We start from the raw sequence: 7,345 nt of genomic DNA on the forward strand, positions 1-7,345 counted from the left end.
CTGCTCACAGTGTTCAGAATAATAAAGACACACACTGCTCTTCTGTATAGCACCTTCTCTCTGCTCACAGTGTTCAGAGTAACAGACACACACTGCTCTCCTGTATAGCACCTTCTGTCTGCTCACAGTGTTCAGAGTAACAGACACACACTGCTCTTCTGTATAGCACCTTCTCTCTGCTCACAGTGTTCAGAGTAACAGACACACACCGCTCTCCTGTATAGCACCTTCTGTCTGCTCACAGTGTTCAGAATAATAAAGACACACACTGCTCTCCTGTATAGCGCCTTCTCTCTGCTCACAGTGTTCAGAGTAATAAAGACACACACTGCTCTCCTGTATAGCACCTTCTGTCTGCTCACAGTGTTCAGAGTAATAAAGACACACACCACTCTCCTGTATAGCACCTTCTGTCTGCTCACAGTGTTCAGAGTAATAGACACACACTGCTCTCCTGTATAGCACCTTCTCTCTGCTCACAGTGTTCAGATTAATAAAGACACACACCACTCTCCTGTATAGCACCTTCTGTCTGCTCACAGTGTTCAGAGTAATAGACACACACTGCTCTCCTGTATAGCACCTTCTCTCTGCTCACAGTGTTCAGAGTAATAAAGACACACACTGCTCTTCTGTATAGCACCTTCTCTCTGCTCACAGTGTTCAGATTAATAAAGACACACACCACTCTCCTGTATAGCACCTTCTGTCTGCTCACAGTGTTCAGAGTAATAGACACACACTGCTCTCCTGTATAGCACCTTCTCTCTGCTCACAGTGTTCAGAGTAATAAAGACACACACTGCTCTTCTGTATAGCACCTTCTCTCTGCTCACAGTGTTCAGAGTAATAAAGACACACACCACTCTCCTGTATAGCACCTTCTCTCTGCTCACAGTGTTCAGAGTAACAGACACACACTGCTCTCCTGTATAGCACCTTCTCTCTGCTCACAGTGTTCAGAGTAATAAAGACACACACTGCTCTCCTGTATAGCGCCTTCTCTCTGCTCACAGTGTTCAGAGTAATAAAGACACACACTGCTCTCCTGTATAGCACCTTCTCTCTGCTCACAGTGTTCAGAGTAATAAAGACACACACTGCTCTCCTGTATAGCACCTTCTGTCTGCTCACAGTGTTCAGAGTAATAAAGACACACACTGCTCTTCTGTATAGTGCCTTCCCTCTGCTCACAGTGTTCAGAGTAATAGACACTGCTCTCCTATATAGCGCCTTCTCTCTGCTCACAGTGTTCAGAGTAATAAAGACACACACTGCTCTCCTGTATAGCACCTTCTCTCTGCTCACAGTGTTCAGAGTAACAGACACACACTGCTCTCCTGTATAGCACCTTCTGTCTGCTCACAGTGTTCAGAGTAATAGACACACACTGCTCTCCTGTATAGCGCCTTCCCTCTGCTCACAGTGTTACATTTCTCTATACTGCCTTCCTCCTATAGCTGCTGTTATTGTTACAGGTATGTTTACTTCTAACACCTGCTAATACTACTGCTGTTGTAATATTAATATTAATAATTGCTTACACTTATATAGCGCTTTTCTGGACACCCCACTCAAAGTGCTTTACAGGTAATGGAGACTCACCTCCACCACCAGTGTGCAGCCCCACCTGGATGATGCAACAGCAGCCATAGTGCACCAGTACAGCCACCACACACCAGCTCTCAGTGGGGAGGAGAACAGAGTGATGAAGCCAGTTCAGAGAGGGGGATTATTAGGAGGCCATGATTGGTAAAGTTTCTCATTCTGAGAAACGTTCTGGGATTTTTGATGACCACAGAGTCAGGACCTCGGTTTTACATCTCATCCGAAGGACAGCACCTTCTTACAGTATAATGTCCCCGTCACTAAACTGGGGTATTAGGACCCACACTGACAGCATGTTGAGCGCCCCCTACTGGCAAGCCCTGGAGCCCAGCAGGTGTGAGCCTGGCCAGTACCTGGATGGGAGAACTCCTGGGAAAAACTAAGGTTGCTGCTGGAAGAGGTGTTAATGGGACCAGTAGGGGTGGTCCCTTGTGGGTCCTGATCCGGTCCTGAACGTCACCGGATGTTTTGTTGCCTCGTTCTGAGTTGCAGAACATGGCATTGCGGAGTCCTGAAATATAGTTCAGGTGGGTAGCTGCGTCAGCATGCGAAGGCTGCAAAGAACCTGAAGAAGGCTCCACGGCCAAAACGTTGTGTTTTCTTTCTTCTTTTTTCAGCACAGGAATAAACCTTTACTTGTTCCTTTGCAGCCTACGCATGCTGACGCAGCTACCCACCTGAATTATTACTATTATTACTATTATTATTATTATACGGATTTCTATTTATCAATGGAATTTACAATATCCCGCCGTGGGCCACCAGAGGGAGGTATTTTGCAAGGTAAGTGCAGCGTCTAATGCTGGCCGCCAGGGGGAGCCAGCGCCACCTCATGCCCAGGATTTGACCTCAATCCTGTTTTGTCGGGATTTCACAATCTGAGAGATTCAAGCACTGCGCGTGATGTAATCTCCAGTCAGATTTACAGGATGTGCTTTTTAATCCGAAAGTGAGTCTTGCCGACAACCACAGCAGAGGTTCTCAGGGACAGTAAAGTTGGTGTCTTCCTCTGTCTTTCCCTCACACACACCATCCTCTTCTCCTTCCCTCTCTCCTTCACTTTCCAGTTTTCTCGTTCTCACTCCCAGCAGTCAGCTGTCTGTTCCACTCCAGGTTTTACATTGTTGTATACTCTGATTTGACTGTCCTTTACTGTAGCTGACTCTGATTTTACCCTGATTTCACACTGTTTACTGTGCTGTTCTGCAGTGTGCGGAGACATGACCCGTGTGCTGATATTACCCTGATTTCACTGTGCTGTGCTATCCTGCGGTGTGTGAAGACAGGACCTTTGTGCTGATATTACCCTCATTTCACTGTGTTTACTGTGCTGTCCTGCAGTGTGAGGAGACAGGACCTGTGTGCTGATTTTACCCTGATTTCACTGTGTTTACTGTGCTGTCCTGCAGTGTGTGGAGACAGGACCTGTGTGCTGATTTTCCCCTGATTTCACTGTGTTTACTGTGCTGTCCTGCAGTGTGAGGAGACAGGACCTGTGTGCTGATTTTCCCCTGATTTCACTGTGTTTACTGTGCTATCCTGCAGTGTGAGGAGACAGGACCTGTGTGCTGATTTTCCCCTGATTTCACTGTGTTTACTGTGCTGTCCTGCAGTGTGAGGAGACAGGACCTGTGTGCTGATTTTACCCTGATTTCACTGTGTTTACTGTGCTGTCCTGTGGTGTGAGGAGACAGGACCTGTGTGTTGATTTTACCCTGATTTCACTGTGTTTACTGTGCTGTCCTGCAGTGTGAGGAGACAGGACCTGTGTGCTGATTTTACCCTGATTTCACTGTGTTTACTGTGCTGTCCTGCGGTGTGAGGAGACAGGACCTGTGTGCTGATTTTCCCCTGATTTCACTGTGTTTACTGTGCTGTCCTGCAGTGTGAGGAGACAGGACCTGTGTGCTGATTTTCCCCTGATTTCACTGTGTTTACTGTGCTGTCCTGCAGTGTGAGGAGACAGGACCTGTGTGCTGATTTTACCCTGATTTCACTGTGTTTACTGTGCTGTCCTGCAGTGTGAGGAGACAGGACCTGTGTGCTGATTTTACCCTGATTTCACTGTGTTTACTGTGCTGTCCTGTGGTGTGAGGAGACAGGACCTGTGTGCTGATTTTCCCCTGATTTCACTGTGTTTACTGTGCTGTCCTGCAGTGTGAGGAGACAGGACCTGTGTGCTGATTTTACCCTGATTTCACTGTGTTTACTGTGCTGTCCTGTGGTGTGAGGAGACAGGACCTGTGTGCTGATTTTCCCCTGATTTCACTGTGTTTACTGTGCTGTCCTGTGGTGTGAGGAGACAGGACCTGTGTGTTGATTTTACCCTGATTTCACTGTGTTTACTGTGCTGTCCTGCAGTGTGAGGAGACAGGACCTGTGTGCTGATTTTACCCTGATTTCACTGTGTTTACTGTGCTGTCCTGCGGTGTGAGGAGACAGGACCTGTGTGTTGATTTTACCCTGATTTCACTGTGTTTACTGTGCTGTCCTGTGGTGTGAGGAGACAGGACCTGTGTGCTGATTTTACCCTGATTTCACTGTGTTTACTGTGCTGTCCTGCAGTGTGAGGAGACAGGACCTGTGTGCTGATTTTACCCTGATTTCACTGTGTTTACTGTGCTGTCCTGTGGTGTGAGGAGACAGGACCTGTGTGCTGATTTTCCCCTGATTTCACTGTGTTTACTGTGCTGTCCTGTGGTGTGAGGAGACAGGACCTGTGTGCTGATTTTCCCCTGATTTCACTGTGTTTACTGTGCTGTCCTGCGGTGTGAGGAGACAGGACCTGTGTGCTGATTTTACCCTGATTTCACTGTGTTTACTGTGCTGTCCTGCAGTGTGAGGAGACAGGACCTGTGTGCTGATTTTACCCTGATTTCACTGTGTTTACTGTGCTGTCCTGCAGTGTGAGGAGACAGGACCTGTGTGCTGATTTTACCCTGATTTCACTGTGTTTACTGTGCTGTCCTGCAGTGTGAGGAGACAGGACCTGTGTGCTGATTTTACCCTGATTTCACTGTGTTTACTGTGCTGTCCTGTGGTGTGAGGAGACAGGACCTGTGTGCTGATTTTCCCCTGATTTCACTGTGTTTACTGTGCTGTCCTGTGGTGTGAGGAGACAGGACCTGTGTGCTGATTTTACCCTGATTTCACTGTGTTTACTGTGCTGTCCTGTGGTGTGAGGAGACAGGACCTGTGTGCTGATTTTCCCCTGATTTCACTGTGTTTACTGTGCTGTCCTGTGGTGTGAGGAGACAGGACCTGTGTGCTGATTTTACCCTGATTTCACTGTGTTTACTGTGCTGTCCTGCAGTGTGAGGAGACAGGACCTGTGTGCTGATTTTACCCTGATTTCACTGTGTTTACTGTGCTGTCCTGTGGTGTGAGGAGACAGGACCTGTGTGCTGATTTTACCCTGATTTCACTGTGTTTACTGTGCTGTCCTGCAGTGTGAGGAGACAGGACCTGTGTGCTGATTTTACCCTGATTTCACTGTGTTTACTGTGCTGTCCTGCAGTGTGAGGAGACAGGACCTGTGTGCTGATTTTCCCCTGATTTCACTGTGTTTACTGTGCTGTCCTGTGGTGTGAGGAGACAGGACCTGTGTGCTGATTTTACCCTGATTTCACTGTGTTTACTGTGCTGTCCTGTGGTGTGAGGAGACAGGACCTGTGTGCTGATTTTCCCCTGATTTCACTGTGTTTACTGTGCTGTTCTGGAGTGTGAGGAGACAGGACCTGTGTGCTGATTTTACCCTGATTTCACTGTGTTTACTGTGCTGTCCTGCAGTGTGAGGAGACAGGACCTGTGTGCTGATTTTACCCTGATTTCACTGTGTTTACTGTGCTGTCCTGTGGTGTGAGGAGACAGGACCTGTGTGCTGATTTTCCCCTGATTTCACTGTGTTTACTGTGCTGTTCTGGAGTGTGAGGAGACAGGACCTGTGTGCTGATTTTACCCTGATTTCACTGTGTTTACTGTGCTGTCCTGCAGTGTGAGGAGACAGGACCTGTGTGCTGATTTTACCCTGATTTCACTGTGTTTACTGTGCTGTCCTGCAGTGTGAGGAGACAGGACCTGTGTGCTGATTTTACCCTGATTTCACTGTGTTTACTGTGCTGTCCTGCAGTGTGAGGAGACAGGACCTGTGTGCTGATTTTACCCTGATTTCACTGTGTTTACTGTGCTGTCCTGCAGTGTGAGGAGACAGGACCTGTGTGCTGATTTTACCCTGATTTCACTGTGTTTACTGTGCTGTCCTGCAGTGTGAGGAGACAGGACCTGTGTGCTGATTTTACCCTGATTTCACTGTGTTTACTGTGCTGTCCTGCAGTGTGTGGAGACAGGACCTGTGTGCTGATTTTCCCCTGATTTCACTGTGTTTACTGTGCTGTCCTGCAGTGTGAGGAGACAGGACCTGTGTGCTGATTTTCCCCTGATTTCACTGTGTTTACTGTGCTGTCCTGTGGTGTGAGGAGACAGGACCTGTGTGCTGATTTTCCCCTGATTTCACTGTGTTTACTGACTGACTTCGCTGTGTGTGTGAGTCAGTGGGTGAGTTCCCAGCGACTGCGGACTCTGGTTTTGAATGGGGGTGGTTTTCGCATCCAAAATTGTCCCTCCCCCTCCCCCTCCCTTCTCTCCTTCTCATGATGTTATTTATATTCATCTACAGCCTACTGAGCCACAGTCTGTGATGAATGAGTCTCCTTCTGTCTCTCTCTCCTCTCTCCTTCTCCCAGCTCTGCCTCCTCCTCAATCTGTCTCTTCTCTGAATCTTCCTCCTGTCTCTCTCCATCTCTGAATCTTCCTCTTCTCTCTCTCCTCTGAATCTCCCTGCTCTCTCTCTCCATGTCTGCATCTTCCTCCTTCCTCTCTCCTCTCCCTCATTGTATGCAGCTTGTCTAAGAAGTGCAGCCCTGCAGTGGGGAGAGAGGGAGTGAGAGAGACCTCATTACTTGAGATTCTTCTCAGTCTTCCTGGGATCACGAGTTTGTGTGTCACTGAGGGCATTTGTTGTCAGGGGTCAGAGGCTGACTGACAGATGTGTTGTGTTTTGGATGAAGTCTGAAAGATAATGGGCAGCAGAGACAATGACTCTCCCTCTTCCATTCTCCCTCCCTTCCTCTCTCGTTCCTTAACTCTCTCCCTTTCTCCCTCATTCCTCAACTCTCTCCCTGTCTTCCTCCCTCATTCCTCATCTCTCCCTCATTCTCTTCCCTCCCTATCTCCCTCATTCCTCATCCTTCCCTCTCCTCCTCCCTCATTCCTCCTCTTTCTCTCCCTCATTCCCCCTTTCTCTCCCTCATTACCCCTTTCCCTCCAGTATTCCCCTCTGTCCCTCCATTCCTCCCTCTCTTCTTGTTTCTCAACTCTCTCTTCCTCCCTCGTTCCTCATTTCTCCCGCTCTCTCCTTCCCTTATTCCCCTCTCCTCCTCTCTTCCTCCCTCCTTCCCCTCATTTCTTCCCTCGCTCCAACTTTCTTCCCTCTCCATCCACTTCAGCCCTGTCTCTCTCTCTCTCTCTCTCTCTCCTTGTCCCTCATCCTTCCTCATACAGAGATGATAAAACTTTAAAAACTTTCCTCCCTCACTCCCTCCCTCTGTTTTGGCAGGATAGCAGTTTCAAGTCTGCCTCCCTCGCTTTCTCAGTAGTAGTTTGTTTCCGGCTTCTCTGTTTCTCCCCCTCTCAGAGAAGCAGTATATTTCCACTCTCTCCTCTTCCCCCTCTCTCTCAC

This window comes from Lepisosteus platostomus, chromosome 4 (assembly GCF_059453375.1).
Source record: "Lepisosteus platostomus isolate fLepPlt1 chromosome 4, fLepPlt1.hap1, whole genome shotgun sequence".
Classification (NCBI taxonomy): Eukaryota; Metazoa; Chordata; class Actinopteri; order Semionotiformes; family Lepisosteidae; genus Lepisosteus; species Lepisosteus platostomus.